Source organism: Ranitomeya variabilis, chromosome 4, assembly GCF_051348905.1.
Source record: "Ranitomeya variabilis isolate aRanVar5 chromosome 4, aRanVar5.hap1, whole genome shotgun sequence".
NCBI classification, from domain to species: Eukaryota; Metazoa; Chordata; class Amphibia; order Anura; family Dendrobatidae; genus Ranitomeya; species Ranitomeya variabilis.
The window spans coordinates 90,379,341-90,397,058 of NC_135235.1; the positions used below are offsets into that span (position 1 = coordinate 90,379,341).

At 44.1% G+C, this 17,718-nt stretch overlaps 1 protein-coding gene and 1 long non-coding RNA gene across 4 annotated transcripts in view; one reads left to right on the forward strand and one right to left on the reverse strand.

Moving 5' to 3' along the window:
• Nucleotides 1-17,718, reverse strand: part of PRKG1 (protein kinase cGMP-dependent 1) — a 1,588,699-nt gene that overhangs the window by 1,503,265 nt on the left and 67,716 nt on the right. The window lies entirely within an intron of this gene.
• Nucleotides 5,563-7,518, forward strand: LOC143768439 (uncharacterized). 2 transcript variants are annotated; one of them, XR_013213871.1, is made up of 4 exons: nucleotides 5,563-5,684; nucleotides 5,824-5,942; nucleotides 6,485-6,626; nucleotides 6,918-7,518. It is a non-coding gene; the product is annotated as an uncharacterized LOC143768439 (long non-coding RNA). The 2 variants fall into 2 exon arrangements; XR_013213870.1 differs by having other exon boundaries at nucleotides 5,621-5,942.

The following is a 17,718-nucleotide window of genomic DNA, read 5'->3' on the forward strand; positions in this document are numbered from 1 at the left end:
AGGAGTTAAACAGACGGATGGTCACAACAATAAGTCCAAGGTCAGGCAACAAAAGATCAAGCCTACAGAACTCAAGGTGAAGGAGCACAAACCTCACAAGCTGAATGTACGTCTGGCAGAGGTCTGAAAGAAACAGGTTAGTTAAGTACCCTGGCAATCACCTGGAATAATGAACACTTGGAGGCAGCTGATGCCTGCCAGTCCCAGATTGGGTAGTCGAGCTGTCAATCACCACTACACTTATCCCATCCCTAACCCATCTCTTCAACCTATTACTAACTTCTGGTACCTTCACCTCTGCTTTCAAACATGCCAGAATCACACCTTTCCTCAAAAAGCTTTCCCTTGACCCAAGCGCTATGTCCAGCTATCGCCCCATATCTTTGCTCCCATTTGCTTCAAAACTCCTTGAGCAGCACGTCCATGCTGAACTTTCCTCTCACCTTGCATCTAACTCGCTCTTTGACAACCTACAATCTGGCTTCCGTCCAGACTCCCCACCATTTCACTGAGACTGCCTTGACCAAACTTACAAACGACTTACTTACAGCCAAAGCTAACAATTCTCTATACTCCTCCTCCTAGACCTGTCCTCTGCCTTCGACACAGTTGACCACTGCCTGCTACTACGGATCCTCTCTTTCTTTGGTGTCAAAGACCTTGCCCTATCCTGGATCTCCTCATACCTTACCAACCGCATATTTAGAGTTTCCTACTCCCATACTACCTCCTTCTGAGACCTCCTTCTCTCCTCCACACTTATTCGCTGCTCACCCAATCACCTCCAAGACTTCTCCTGAATATCCCCCATCATCTGGAATTCTGTTACCCAACACGTCCAGGTATCCACCACATTTGGATCCTTCAAACGGAACCTGAAAACCCATCTCTTCAAAAAAGCTTACAACCTGTAATGACCACACAGCCACCTCAACACCATCGGAGCAATCCCTGACCTATTGTCTCCTTCCCCATTAATCCTGTAGAATGTAAGCCCGTAAGGGCAAGGTCCTCTTCCCTCTGTACCAGTCTGCCAATGTTAGTTTTGTTTACTGTAAGGGATATTTGTATTTTGATGTAACCCCGTCTAATGTACAGCACCATGGAATTAATGGTGCTATATAAATAAATAATAATAATAATAACATCCTGACAGCTTTAGCACACCCCTATACCAGATTAGATGTCTGAGCTGTCTGTAACTGCATCCCAGATACACTGTGGGGTGGAACCGTGACAGGTTGGACCTATACCCCTTCCCTTTCACCTGCCCTTTTCCTCGGTTGAACTTGATGGACATCTGTCTTTTTTAACCTTACTATGTAACTTTTGCTCAATGGTATCAGGGAGTAGATGTCATAATGGCAAACACCAATCAGTATAATCTCACCTTGTCTTTAATGGAACTCATTAGTAGGTGGCATAATTGAAGTTGGCCATTAATAGATCTATAACTAGTGGTCAATTGCACCAATAAGTAGGTGGCATAAAGGACAGCACCTGGTAAATTGAGTCTTTTATTTCCATTATTGGTTAATCAAAAAAAATGAAAAGTTTAAAAATAAATCTAGAAGCAAATGTCCTCATTTACCCACCATAAATCACCAATATAACACTTTAATTGCCTTTTCACTCCAGAAACATTTCAGTCTTACATCTAAAGCATGCAATAAAAAGGCAAGGAATGCAGAACTTAGCTGAGCGTCATCACTTCAATTTAATGGAGCAACTATTTGTAGGGTGAAAGAAGATTTGTAGAAGTAAAAGACTGCAACCACTCTTTCTCTGGCCTTAGGGCCCTGTGCACATAGAATATCATGGTATCAGCAGGACACATCCTGCTTACACATGACTGATCATTTTTAAGCCTGCTTAAAAATCATTGCACGTGACGAAAGAATGTTTTGCTCATTGGTCTGGTTATTGCTAACGATTAGGGATGAGAGATACTAGGAATACATTTTCCACAATTATAGGCTCGATTAGATGGACCATAGTTGTCATCTCCCACAGGTCAAAGCAGCAAAATCGTAAAAATTTAGTTTTTGAAATCAAATGACCTTAAGGCACTGCTCCTATCTTGATCAGGAAGAAACATTATGTCTGCCATTATGGCAGTGTAATTACCAGAGGACATATAGTCAAGTCAGTACAAGTCACATAGTTATACTGCTTGTGGTCATCCTGTAATGCCATAGTGTGTGAGAGTAAAGCTGGCCATACACATGAGGCCACTCCCGACTACTCCATACACATAAGAGCTCAGCTGGTGCCTCCACGTGTTTTCAACAAGGAGAACTAAGAAAGCTCCTGCCAAACTCCTCTAGAAAAAAAGGATAGGTTGTTTAAATTCAAAAAACCGGATCTTCTCTCCCTCAACTGGGAGAATCAGGAGCCCCCATACACATCAGATGGTTGGCCAGTAATGACGGATTAGGAGGGTTCTGATGACTTTCATCAAGTGTGTATGATGGCATTAAAACCCACAGAATAGGAGACATAAATTTTATAGGGTTTAGTTTTGTCAAACCGATTATCAATTACACTAATAATATCAAATGGGAAAAATCCAACTGTTCTACCTAAAGTTTATTTTATGGCCCAAAGCACTACTGGTTTTACTTAAATCCAGGATATGTCCATAATCGTCTCTAGATGTATCACATCGTACGACACATGTATGCACACTGCATAAATAAGTATTCCAACCTAAACCTATTCTTGCACTGAACAGTTTCTCAAACCACTTTAGCCCCACACAGGGCAGACATTAGGTTGGATGGACCTTCTTTTGCTAACCCCAAACCTTTCTTTATAGAAAACCAAACAATGCCCAATAGAACAGTCATACAATGAATAAATAACTTGCAGGACAGATGCCATCTAGAGAATGGGCTCTTAAAGAGGTTGTTCACTACTTTTTTTTATTGTCAGAGTCTGACACCCAGTACTCCCTGCTGATTAGCCATGACTGGCGCTGCCGGCGGCCGATGACGACCGAAACTACCCATCTGGGGAGCAGCCTAGTCTTCTAATACTGGCTGCCGCAGGGTATTACACATCAGCTTCCTATTGATTTGAAAAGGAGGCAGATGTGCAGTGCTGCCAAACTTCGGCCACTACCAGAAGATGGGCAGCTCCGCGACTACTTCCAGCAGGTGGCTGTCGTCGCGAATACCCGAGAACAGCTAATCGGCAGGAGTGGTGGGTGGCAGACCCTGGCCAATAAGAGATTGATGACCTATCTTATGGATAGGCCATCAATGAAAAAGTAGTGGACAACCTCTATAAGGCTGTTTTTACAAGGGTTGGATCTTACATTTCAGTGCAGATTCCATGCAGACATCTGTATGAAATTCAAAGACAATCTAAATACTTACTATGTGTGGGCCACATACATATTAGACTAACGTCGGCTGAACTCACAGGTTCGTCTGACAGTCTAATGTGTGTGTGGGTCCTCAACAGCGTATCCCATTTCAGACTGCCAATACTTTTGTTCTCTAAGAGATAAGTCACCCCCAAAGATGTCTGCCAGAGTTTGCTCATAGCGAACATAGGAGCGCTTATCAGAACCAGCACTCCTGTGTATGAGACAGTTAGGTAAGGTGTGATAGTGGCCAGCCGAATGATTGACCAAACCATTGTTCATCCAACAGCTATCTAATGTGTATGGGGGGCTTTAGTCTGAGATTCAGGGTGCAGGCTACAGGTGCTTATGTTTGCAAGACCAGAGAAGGCGATTTAGGGCAAGGTGTGCCCTTCTCTGTAATGACAAAAGACTGCACCTTGTGCGGCCACACAGCATACATACCCCTAGAGCTAGCCAGGACATCAAACTTCAGAAAAAGTATAGAGAAATACATCCGCGTTACCTCTCAGAGAAGAAGGACGCTAATCCTTCGAAACGCGTCGGTTTTTGGTCCCTGTGTTGCCCCGTACTATTGTTGTGACGTCACACGCTGAGCCTTGGGCCAGCCACTCCCCCTTCTTTGCTCGTATCCAGGGACGCCACCGGCCTGGGCTTTCCCTGGCTCTATGCAGCTTCCGTATCGCCTCGCTGCGGTGCGGTTGATCCTCTCTGCCCGCCCGCCGTTCTGGTAACATCTCTACACGCCGGACCACCCTTCCTCGTTCAGGACTGCATCCATCACGCCACATGTCGCTGCCACTCCCTGCTGGTGAGTCCCTGTGTTTCATCAGCAATATTATTGTAGTTGTTGGTTTAGGACTTGTTTAACGTGGTACTAGTCGCAGTTGATCCACGGTGGTCAGGTGAGCACGGCACACAATATCCCCTGGGGGATCTAGCATACTCTCCTTATGTGCGGGGGCTCCATTATCGTCTGATTGTGTCATTTGTTCCACTACCCCTCCAGCGCGGATTCAAGTGTTTTTAAACCTCAGTAAAGAATAGAAGAAGAAGAATAGTAAAGGGTGTATTACTTCATCTGTGTTATTACATCGCACCATTTAATGCCCGTGTGTTGCATATTTTTGGTTCTGTGTTCCATGTATATATCGGCTGTATAGTGGCTATTTGCTATGTTACAATTTCTATCAATGATCTATATGGACCCATTACCCCAGGTCATACTTTTAGGGGGTTGTTTTAATATGTTTTTATGTCTTTGTGTGGAGTTTCTTGAATAAAGCTGGATTTTGTATAAATTCTTATTTTGTGGTGATCCCAATTTGTTTGCATACACTTGCTCCTTTTTGATTTTACTATGTTTGGTATGCAAGTGGTGATCCCCTAGTATTTATTCTATATGCAGGTGGTGCCCACTCACTAAGTGCTTTTCTGAATGATACTATATGATCAGTTTCTTTTGCTGGTTTTCTGAGCGGTGGCACATCTGGGCGGATATAAAGTATCATTATGGATCTAAGTGCCAGGGAAGCAGCATGGCGTAGCCAAGAAGTAAATATTTTTGGACAGGAGGATGGGGTGCCGGGACTAGGTGTTTCGTGTGATGACGGTTTTGAAACTTTAACCTCTGAAATTGTGAATCTACATCGCAATCTGACTAAGACTTGGTGGAATGTTAAGACATTGGAGGAGTATAAGAAGCAAAATCTTGTTCCTAGGGGTTTACGGGTACAGATATTCCCGGCCTGGGAGGTGGATCCGGATTTTCGGGACACCTGGGAAAAAGGATTGCACAAATGCTCATTTGTATTGATTGATCTCCTAATTGACCACGATCATGGTGTATTGGCGAGTTTGAAGGATGAGATTAGGAGTAAAGAGACAAAACTGGACTCATATGATAAAGAGACCAGAGTTAAACCATTTAAAGAAAATCTCAAATCCATTATAGAAAGATTTGAAAAGGATATAATCAAGGGTAAGAAAGATAAATTTCAGAGGGACAGACTAGACTATGCGGAGAATAGGGCCTTTAGATGGACACACCAGGGAAACAGAAGGATTAGTAAAAAGAAACAACAAAACCAGGATGTGGATGGTGGTAAAGAACCCCAAGAAGTTTTATCAAGTGATTTTTTTATCCACCGATACCAGCGACCGCGAAAGCGGCACAGACGGGGGAGGAGGAAGCGCGTTGGGCCGCAAGATAAGGAACGGCCGACGCAAGGACTGGTCACCGAGCTTCAAGCGGGTTACCCGCCACAACAACCGCAAGCGGTAGGAGGGGCCATGACACCGGAATGCACCACGGGTGAGCTTAATATCATTAACCTGTCTACCTATAAACTTTCCAGTATTGAGAGGAACTTACTGTCTCGTGGTCTCTCATTTTCTCCAATGAGTACCCTTGACAAATTCGAGCTAACAAAGGACTTATACCTCTTTTGTAGACAATTGACTTTTAGACTATTATATCAGAATCCCACAATATTGGATGATATGACGGAGACAGACAGACATTTGTTACGAGACCTAACGGAGCTATTGGAAGAAAGTGAGAATTACCAAGGTAAGCGTAGATTCAACGGCAGATTGCCATCACAGGCTACCCCGTCGTTTACCCTTTTTCCGGCAATACAAACTTTTTATGAGAAAATGAGCAGAGATATCCAGGGTCTAAAACCGGACAGAATTGGCCTCGGTAATTTAACCTGGCAGGAGAGGCAGGCCCTTAAGGAGTTGAAAGCCAATGAGTCCTTTGAGATCAAGGAGGCGGACAAGGGGGGCAACATAGTGCTGTGGCCCAAAGATATGTATTGTGATGAAGCTAAAAAACAATTGGGCAACCCGCAGCACTATGTTGCCCTACCATCAGACCCTACTCTGATTTTCAAATCGAGCCTGGACAAACTCCTGAGTAATGCCTATGCTCGTAATATCATCAACAAGAGGGAATTGGATTTTTTGACGGTCAAGTACCCGGTGGTTCCCACATTTTACATGTTACCTAAGGTACATAAATCTGTGACGGAGCCACCGGGTAGGCCTATAGTCTCGGGGATTGGTGGGCTTTACGAAAAGTCTTGTATTTACCTTGATTTCTATTTACAGCCTATCGTGCTTAAGTTGGACTCGTATATACGTGACTCTTCGTTCCTGATACAACAATTGGACCCTCTTGTACTACCCGATGACACCATTCTGGCCACAATGGACGTCGAAGCGTTGTATACCAATATCCAACACGACATAGGTATTTCAGCTATAGGCTACTTTTTGGACAAGTTTACAACAGGGAATAGGGGGCATGACTCTTTTGTCCTGGACCTTCTGAAAATGGTTTTGGAGAAGAGCTACTTCACCTTTGATAGGGTTTTTTACAAACAAGTTTCTGGGACCGCTATGGGGGCTAGGTGCGCGCCCCCATATGCAAACCTCTTTATGGGATGGTGGGAGGAAACTCAGGTATCCAAGAATCGGTACTTTCAACAAAATGTTTTGAAATGGTACCGATTCATCGATGATATTGTTGTTTTGTGGACAGGTACGGCAGAGGCGTTTGAAGAATTTGTTAACGAACTTAATACGAACCAATGTAACATACGATTGACATCCAATTATTCTAGGAGTTCGGTGGATTTCCTGGATTTGAAAATTACAGCCAAGGACAACCGGATCAATACCACCCTGTTCCGGAAAAAAACCGCCACAAATAGCGTCCTACATTACTCCAGTTTCCACCCAAACCATCTACGCAATAGCATCCCAAAGGGACAGTTTCTCCGAGTCAGAAGAAATTGTAGCACCACAACAGATTTCCAGAATGAATCGAGACAGCTTACGAATCGCTTCCTAGAACGTGGATATCCACGGAGGGCCATCTCCAGGGCCTTTGAAAACGCACGACAAAAACCAAGGGAAGAGGTTCTTAAAGTACAACCAAGAGCCAACAAGGACCAATTGAGTCTTGTAACAAGGTATAACAACCAGTGGGACGACGTACGTCGCTTGATGAATGATAATTGGGGGATATTATTGAGTGACTCGAGGTTGAGGACACTTGTCCCCAATGGACCAAAGATGGTGGCCAGGAGAGCAAGAAACCTGAAAGACCATCTATCCAGGAGCCACTTCAGGAGGTGTACATCTAGAACACATTCAGGTAATGTTATCTTTGGTTCATATCCATGTGGGGGGTGCTCGGTGTGCCCACTGATGTTGGCCGATATGGGTATCTCTGTTCCCTCCTTGCCCTTTCGGGTAAAATCAAGATCTTACTTCAATTGTCGTACACGCAACTTAGTTTATGCCCTAATCTGTGGATGTAACAAACTTTATGTTGGTCAAACAACACAAGAATTGCGCCGCAGGGTGCAGCAACATATTTCGAGTATATCCACAGCTAAAAGCGATAGGGATAAAGGCAAGCAGTTGACCACTGTAGCCACCCACTTTCTAGAACATCATAGTGGCAGCCCGAGGACCCTTCGTGTAATGGGATTAGAGGGGGTTACCCCAAATATTAGGGGTGGCGGAGTATCAGATGAGTTACTGAGGAGGGAATCCCGATGGATTTACGAGCTCAAGAGTTTGATACCAGGCGGCCTGAATGGTGAACTCTTATATACAGGTTTTTACAAAAGATTATAGGATTTTTACCTATATGTTCTATTGTATACTGTAATGGGTAAAAACTCGGCTGGATTGGGTATCAACTCTATCTATACTTTTCATTTTTGTTTATGATTTTGTTCCAGTGTTTATTGTTCATTTTATTTACTGTTTTATTATATATATTTTTTGTTATAGGCCTAACAGGAGGGAACTACTGATCACTTTCTTCCACAGCACTTGGTCCGGAGGACTTCTGTACGTGCTGTGTTCTCAGCAAATGTAATGGACATCGGTTACCCACAGATGGTCGGATGTCTATAGGACGGATTTATACATCTCACAGTGTGGACTGTCTACATTATACAGTGTGGACTGTCTACGTATACAATTATTATACTACTAGTACAAATCTATTATATCCAAATTACATGGCAATAATCATGTTATATTATATGTATATATATGTATATGTATGTATATATATATATATGTATATATGTGTGTATGTATATGTATGTATATATGTATATTCTATTTTTATTTTTATTTTTTTATTAATTTTTTTTTTTTTTTTTTTTTTTTTTTGGGACCCCTCGTGGGTTGCAATAACTATCTGTCTACCAATTATCCAATATCTACAATTCTTGCTTGGATACCTCACTCATAGCTATGCTATCTCATTATGTCTGCCAGCAATATATTAGGGAAACATTCTTTACTGGGTTGTTCTTGGGCCTCTAGCCCCCTTTCCATCTGGTTGGAGTAAATTTACTCCACCCAACAAAAAATTACAAATGTATGCGCATACATGTTCTGTTTTGCCTTATATATTCACTGTATATATACGGTAATCTCTATGGGATGTTAATATATAGTGGCATTTGCCCAAAATATATTGACACATATACTTACTGATATAGTGGCATTTGCCCAAAATGTATTGGCACTTTACTGGTTCTCTCCCTCCTTTTGTATATAGTTTACTACTGGTAGGATCGAACTCGTGGCCACTTTGGTCCGTGTGCAGTTAATGCTGGTGTTGTACACAGGTGCTCCAGTGTCCGGCACCACCACTTGGACTACTGAATATAGGGATGGAGACTTTGATGTGAGTGTACTTCTGTATGTCAAAGTCATGGTTAAAGATACCATATATTTTGTACCTTGTGCTTTATGCCTCCGACAGCCGAAGATATTTTTCTCCTGTTCTGGGGCTATCATACCCCTGCACGACCGGGACTGTCATGATCTCAATGGCAAGAGAACATAGCATAAGCATATATAGGAACTAGCTCTTGGAAGATGGGAACTGAGCTGACCATGAACTAAACCTAACGCACAACTAGCAGTGGCCGGGTAGCATGCCTACGTTGATTCTAGATGCCCAGCCCAGCCGGAGGACTAAATAAAGCTAGCAGAGGAAAATATTAGTCCTAGCTCACCTCTAGAGAAATACCCCGAAAGGAGACAGAGGCCCCCCACATGTATTGGCGGTGAGTAGAGATGAAATAACAAACGTAGTATGAAAATAGGTTTAGCAAATTTGAGGTCCACTTACTACATAGCAGAAGACAGAAAGGACACTTTCATGGTCAGCTGAAAACCCTATCAAAAACACCATCCAGAAATTACTTTAAAACTCTGGCATTAACTCATAACACCAGAGTGGCAATTCCCGTTCACAAGAGCTTTCCAGACACAGTAACGAAACTACAGCTGTGAACTGGAACAAAATGCAAAAACAAACATGGACAAGAGTCCAACTTATCTAGTAGTTGTCTAGGAGCAGGAACAAGCACAGAGAGGCTTCTGATAACATTGTTGACCGGCAAGCAACTAACAGAGCAGCAAGGTTATATAGCGACTCCCACATCTTGATGGGAACAGGTGAACAGAGAAGATGAAGACACCAGTTCAATTCCACCAGTAGCCACCGGGGGAGCCCAGAATCCAAATTCACAACAGTACCCCCCCCCTCAAGGAGGGGGCACCGAACCCTCACCAGAACCACCAGGGCGATCAGGATGGGCCCTATGAAAGGCACGAACCAGATCGGAGGCATGAACATCAGATGCATTCACCCAAGAATTATCCTCCTGGCCGTATCCCTTCCACTTGACCAGATACTGGAGTCTCCGTCTGGAAACACGAGAGTCCAAGATTTTCTCCACAACGTACTCCAACTCACCCTCAACCAACACCGGAGCAGGAGGCTCAACGGAAGGCACAACCGGTACCTCATACCTGCGCAATAATGACCGATGAAAAACGTTATGAATAGAAAAGGATGCAGGGAGGTCCAAACGGAAGGAAACAGGGTTAAGAATCTCCAATATCTTATACGGGCCGATAAACCGAGGCTTAAACTTAGGAGAAGAGACCCTCATAGGGACAAAACGAGAAGACAACCACACCAAATCCCCAACAGAAAGCCGAGGACCAACACGACGGCGGCGGTTGGCAAAAAGCTGAGTCTTCTCCTGGGACAACCTCAAATTGTCCACCACCTGCCCCCAGATCTGATGCAATCTCTCCACCACAGCATCCACTCCAGGACAATCCGAAGATTCCACCTGACCAGAGGAAAATCGAGGATGAAACCCCGAATTACAGAAAAACGGGGACACCAAAGTGGCAGAGCTGGCCCGATTATTGAGAGCGAACTCCGCTAATGGCAAAAAAGCAACCCAATCATCCTGGTCAGCAGACACAAAACACCTCAGATATGTCTCCAGGGTCTGATTAATCCGCTCGGTCTGGCCATTCGTCTGAGGATGGAAAGCGGACGAAAAAGATAAATCTATGCCCATCCTAGCACAGAATGCCCGCCAAAATCTAGACACGAATTGGGTCCCTCTGTCAGAAACGATATTCTCAGGAATACCATGCAAACGAACAACATTTTGAAAAAACAGAGGAACCAACTCGGAAGAAGAAGGTAACTTGGGCAGAGGAACCAAATGGACCATCTTAGAAAAACGGTCACACACCACCCAGATGACAGACATCTTCTGAGAAACAGGCAGATCTGAAATAAAATCCATCGAGATGTGCGTCCAAGGCCTCTTAGGAATAGGCAAGGGCAACAATAATCCACTAGCCCGAGAACAACAAGGCTTGGCCCGAGCACAAACGTCACAAGACTGCACAAAGCCTCGCACATCTCGTGACAGGGAAGGCCACCAGAAGGACCTTGCCACCAAATCCCTGGTACCAAAAATGCCAGGATGACCTGCCAACGCAGAAGAATGAACCTCAGAGATGACTCTACTGGTCCAATCATCAGGAACAAACAGTTTATCAGGTGGGCAACGATCAGGTCTCTCCGCCTGAAACTCCTGCAAGGCCCGCCGCAGGTCTGGAGAAACGGCTGACAATACCACTCCATCCTTAAGGATACCTGTGGGCTCAGAGTTACCAGGCGAGTCAGGCTCAAAACTCCTAGAAAGGGCATCCGCCTTAACATTCTTAGAACCCGGTAGGTATGACACCACAAAATTAAACCGAGAGAAAAATAATGACCAGCGCGCCTGTCTAGGATTCAGGCGCCTGGCGGTCTCAAGATAAATCAAATTTTTGTGGTCAGTCAATACCACCACCTGATGTCTGGCCCCCTCAAGCCAATGGCGCCACTCCTCAAAAGCCCACTTCATGGCCAAAAGCTCCCGATTCCCAACATCATAATTCCGCTCAGCGGGCGAAAATTTACGGGAAAAGAAGGCACAAGGCCTCATCACGGAGCAGTCAGAACTTTTCTGCGACAACACTGCCCCAGCTCCGATCTCAGAAGCGTCGACCTCAACCTGAAAAGGTAGAGCAACATCAGGCTGACGCAACACAGGGGCAGAGGAAAAACGGCGCTTAAGCTCCCGAAAGGCCTCCACAGCATCAGGGGACCAATCAGCAACATCAGCACCCTTCTTAGTCAAATCGGTCAATGGCTTAGCAATATCCGAAAAACCAGCAATAAATCGACGATAAAAGTTAGCAAAGCCCAAAAATTTCTGAAGACTCTTAAGAGAAGAGGGCTGCGTCCAATCACAAATAGCTTGAACCTTGACAGGATCCATTTCAATGGAAGAGGGGGAAAAAATATATCCCAAAAAGGAAATCCTCTGTACCCCAAAAACACACTTAGAACCCTTCACACACAAAGAATTAGACCGCAAAACCTGAAAAACCCTCCTGACTTGCTGGACATGAGAGTCCCAGTCATCCGAAAAAATCAGAATATCATCCAGATACACAATCATAAATTTATCCAAATAATCGCGAAAAATATCATGCATAAAGGACTGGAAAACTGACGGAGCATTAGAAAGACCAAAAGGCATCACTAAATACTCAAAGTGGCCCTCGGGCGTATTAAATGCGGTTTTTCACTCATCCCCCTGCCTGATTCGCACCAAATTATACGCCCCACGAAGGTCAATCTTAGAGAACCACTTGGCCCCCTTTATGCGAGCAAACAAATCAGTCAGCAACGGCAATGGGTATTGATATTTAACAGTGATTTTATTCAAAAGCCGATAATCAATACATGGTCTCAAAGAGCCGTCTTTTTTTGACACAAAGAAAAAACCGGCTCCTAAGGGAGATGACGATGGACGAATATGTCCCTTTTCCAAGGACTCCTTTATATATTCTCGCATAGCAGCATGTTCAGGCACAGACATATTAAATAAACGACCCTTTGGGTATTTACTACCCGGGATTAAATCTATGGCACAATCGCACTCTCGGTGCGGAGGTAACGAACCAAGCTTGGATTCTTCAAAGACGTCACGATAGTCAGACAGGAACTCAGGAATTTCAGAGGGAATGGATGATGAAAAGGAAACCACAGGTACATCCCCATGAGCCCCCTTACATCCCCAGCTCAACACAGACATAGCTCTCCAGTCGAGGACTGGGCTGTGAGATTGCAGCCAAGGCAATCCTAGCACCAAATCATCATGTAGATTATACAGCACCAGAAAGCGAATAATCTCCTGGTGATCCGGATTAATACGCATAGTTACTTGTGTCCAGTATTGTGGTTTATTATTAGCCAATGGGGTGGAGTCAATCCCCTTCAGAGGAATAGGAGTCTCCAAAGGCTCTAAATCATACCCACAGCGTTTGGCAAAGGACCAATCCATAAGACTCAAAGCGGCGCCAGAGTCGACATAGGCGTCCGTGGTAATAGATGACAAAGAGCAAATCAGGGTCACAGATAGAATAAATTTAGACGGTAAGGTGCAAATGGAAACAGATTTACCAAGCTTTTTAGTGCGCTTAGAGCATGCTGATATAACATGAGTAGAATCACCACAATAGAAACACAACCCATTTTTCCGTCTAAAATTCTGCCGCTCGCTTCGGGACAGAATTCTATCACACTGCATACTCTCTGGCGACTTCTCAGTGGACACCGCCAGATGGTGCACTGGTTTGCGCTCCCGCAAACGCCTATCGATCTGAATAGCCATTGTCATGGACTCATTCAGACCCGCAGGCACAGGGAACCCCACCATAACATCCTTAATGGCATCAGAGAGACCCTCTCTGAAAGTCGCCGCCAGGGCGCACTCATTCCACTGAGTAAGCACAGACCATTTACGGAATCTTTGGCAGTAAATTTCCGCTTCATCTTGCCCCTGAGATAGGGACATCAAAGTTTTTTCTGCCTGAAGCTCCAAATGAGGTTCGTCATAAAGCAACCCCAAGGCCAGAAAAAACGCATCCACATTGAGCAACGCAGGATCCCCTGGTGTCAATGAAAAAGCCCAGTCTTGAGGGTCGCCCCGGAGCAAGGAAATCACCATCCTGACCTGCTGTGCAGGGTCTCCGGCAGAGCGAGATTTCAGAGACAAAAATAATTTGCAATTATTTCGAAAATTCTGAAACCCGGATCTATTCCCCGAGAAAAATTCCGGCAAAGGAATTCTCGGCTCAGATACAGGTGCATGACAAACAAAATCTTGCAAATTTTGTACCTTCGTGGCGAGATTATTCAAACCTGCAGTTACACTCTGAAGATCCATTACAAACAGGTGGACACAGAGCCATTCAAGGGTTAAGAGGAGGTAAGAAGCAGCTAGACAGCAATTAAGGGCTAGGCAGCAAAACTCTGAGGGGAAAAAAAAAAAAAAATTTCCCTTCAACACTTCTTTTTCTCCTGCTTCAGCCCAAACAATTAACACTTTGCGGGCCGGTCAAACTGTCATGATCTCAATGGCAAGAGAACATAGCATAAGCATATATAGGAACTAGCTCTTGGAAGATGGGAACTGAGCTGACCATGAACTAAACCTAACGCACAACTAGCAGTGGCCGGGTAGCATGCCTACGTTGATTCTAGATGCCCAGCCCAGCCGGAGGACTAAATAAAGCTAGCAGAGGAAAATATTAGTCCTAGCTCACCTCTAGAGAAATACCCCGAAAGGAGACAGAGGCCCCCCACATGTATTGGCGGTGAGTAGAGATGAAATAACAAACGTAGTATGAAAATAGGTTTAGCAAATTTGAGGTCCACTTACTACATAGCAGAAGACAGAAAGGACACTTTCATGGTCAGCTGAAAACCCTATCAAAAACACCATCCAGAAATTACTTTAAAACTCTGGCATTAACTCATAACACCAGAGTGGCAATTCCCGTTCACAAGAGCTTTCCAGACACAGTAACGAAACTACAGCTGTGAACTGGAACAAAATGCAAAAACAAACATGGACAAGAGTCCAACTTATCTAGTAGTTGTCTAGGAGCAGGAACAAGCACAGAGAGGCTTCTGATAACATTGTTGACCGGCAAGCAACTAACAGAGCAGCAAGGTTATATAGCGACTCCCACATCTTGATGGGAACAGGTGAACAGAGAAGATGAAGACACCAGTTCAATTCCACCAGTAGCCACCGGGGGAGCCCAGAATCCAAATTCACAACACGGGACATTGTGTTAGGTTGTGCACATTCACACATTTTTTCTGGTGATAAACGATACATGCATGCAGTATCCCTAACCTAAATGTGCAGGGTAATTGTGCGATGCCGCTCTGTGTGGCTGTATTCACATTACCACTCTTACAGCTATTAGCACTGTTGCTTGGAGCTGGGGCTTTGTTCCCATGGAGATGGGTGACTCACCATCTTGCAATGCACATGCACCAGCTACGTTCACTGTGCAATCACAGGGAACGTTTAGCATCTGCGCAGTAGGTCTTGGGGGACGCCAGGAATGAAGTGATACTGCCTGTACTGCTGCTCACACCTGGTAGGTGTAAAAAGAAATCATGTAGCTATTTAAGTTAAGAAATGTACCGCACTTGTTATATCGACCTTGAGGAAGACGCTACGGGCGTCGATACGCGTGGGTCACAGCTACGCTACAGCCTGCCAGATATCCACTGAACCAACGCTGCTAGGAGCCCTATTACCGCCTAGGTGTTAGGTAGGGTGAGTTACTGAATACTAGGGTCTAGGCAGCCACACGGTGCTCACTATGCCCCTAAGTGTATTTTAGGTTTTTCTATCTGTAGATTTTTTGTTGTGGGACATAGAATAGTAAAGGGTGTATTACTTCATCTGTGTTATTACATCGCACCATTTAATGCCCGTGTGTTGCATATTTTTGGTTCTGTGTTCCATGTATATATCGGCTGTATAGTGGCTATTTGCTATGTTACAATTTCTATCAATGATCTATATGGACCCATTACCCCAGGTCATACTTTTAGGGGGTTGTTTTAATATGTTTTTATGTCTTTGTGTGGAGTTTCTTGAATAAAGCTGGATTTTGTATAAATTCTTATTTTGTGGTGATCCCAATTTGTTTGCATACACTTGCTCCTTTTTGATTTTACTTTTGTTCTCTAAGAGATAAGTCACCCCCAAAGATGTCTGCCAGAGTTTGCTCATAGCGAACATAGGAGCGCTTATCAGAACCAGCACTCCTGTGTATGAGACAGTTAGGTAAGGTGTGATAGTGGCCAGCCGAATGATTGACCAAACCATTGTTCATCCAACAGCTATCTAATGTGTATGGGGGGCTTTAGTCTGAGATTCAGGGTGCAGGCTACAGGTGCTTATGTTTGCAAGACCAGAGAAGGCGATTTAGGGCAAGGTGTGCCCTTCTCTGTAATGACAAAAGACTGCACCTTGTGCGGCCACACAGCATACATACCCCTAGAGCTAGCCAGGACATCAAACTTCAGAAAAAGTATAGAGAAATACATCCGCGTTACCTCTCAGAGAAGAAGGACGCTAATCCTTCGAAACGCGTCGGTTTTTGGTCCCTGTGTTGCCCCGTACTATTGTTGTGACGTCACACGCTGAGCCTTGGGCCAGCCACTCCCCCTTCTTTGCTCGTATCCAGGGACGCCACCGGCCGGGGCTTTCCCTGGCTCTATGCAGCTTCCGTATCGCCTCGCTGCGGTGCGGTTGATCCTCTCTGCCCGCCCGCCGTTCTGGTAACATCTCTACACGCCGGACCACCCTTCCTCGTTCAGGACTGCATCCATCACGCCACATGTCGCTGCAACTCCCTGCTGGTGAGTCCCTGTGTTTCATCAGCAATATTATTGTAGTTGTTGGTTTAGGACTTGTTTAACGTGGTACTAGTCACAGTTGATCCACGGTGGTCAGGTGAGCACGGCACACAATATCCCCTGGGGGATCTAGCATACTCTCCTTATGTGCGGGGGCTCCATTATCGTCTGATTGTGTCATTTGTTCCACTACCCCTCCAGCGCGGATTCAAGTGTTTTTAAACTTCAGAAAAAGGCTAGTGCAGTTCTAATCTTACATGTCTGTTTCCACCAAATAGATTTCATTGTTCAAGTCTCATGAATTTAACAATTGCTGCCCTTTTTTCACAAACTGCTTCATTACCATTTTAAATTAAAATAATCTTTTGGGACCATTTTAATGGGTAGAACATTTCCAAATCATCAGGTTCCAAAAAAAAAAGGAATTGCACTATGTATCACATATAATCCCAACATTTACTGACTACATAAATCCTTTTTTGCAGCAATTTACATTGAAACACATGCAGGTGTTAGTAAGTCTATTAAAGCTAATGCTTCTTATACTTATGTGAACCATTGACATTTACATTAACTGTTCTTGGCACTTCTTTCTAGAGATCATTTAGCTTCATTTGCTATGGCAGTAAAGTGCTCCACCAGAGAAGTAAGGTGCTGCATACTTTTTGCTTTTTTTAGTCAATTTATAAATAATTCCAACGCTTTCCATTTTAACATAAATATTATCCGGGAAAGACATTTTTCACATCACATCTTATAGGGCCCCAGCTCCATTTCTGGAAGAATAAGTAAACATACTAATGTACATTGGTGTAATTTACTGTATTATATGTCAAGGACATTACGTCACAACTGGGGAACTAATGTCAATTGTTAAAATGGTGTCATTCCGTGAATTGGTGCACATATGATTAATGTTAATCCTCCAAGAAGACCTGATTGTGAAACATTATTAGAATACAGGGAGATCACACACAAACATTCGTGGGGTTCATGAACGAAACCTTATACTAGTCAGACACAATAAAACCGTCCCTTATACATTTTTTATGCATTTTTCTGCAATAAAGTGAACCTGTCAGCAGGATTATGCTCAGCAATATACACAGTATCAGGATGGCGCCGTTATACTGATTAAAATGATACCTTGGGTGATGAAATCCGTCTTGTGGTTGTTGTTTAATCTGTATTTGTAGTATTCAGT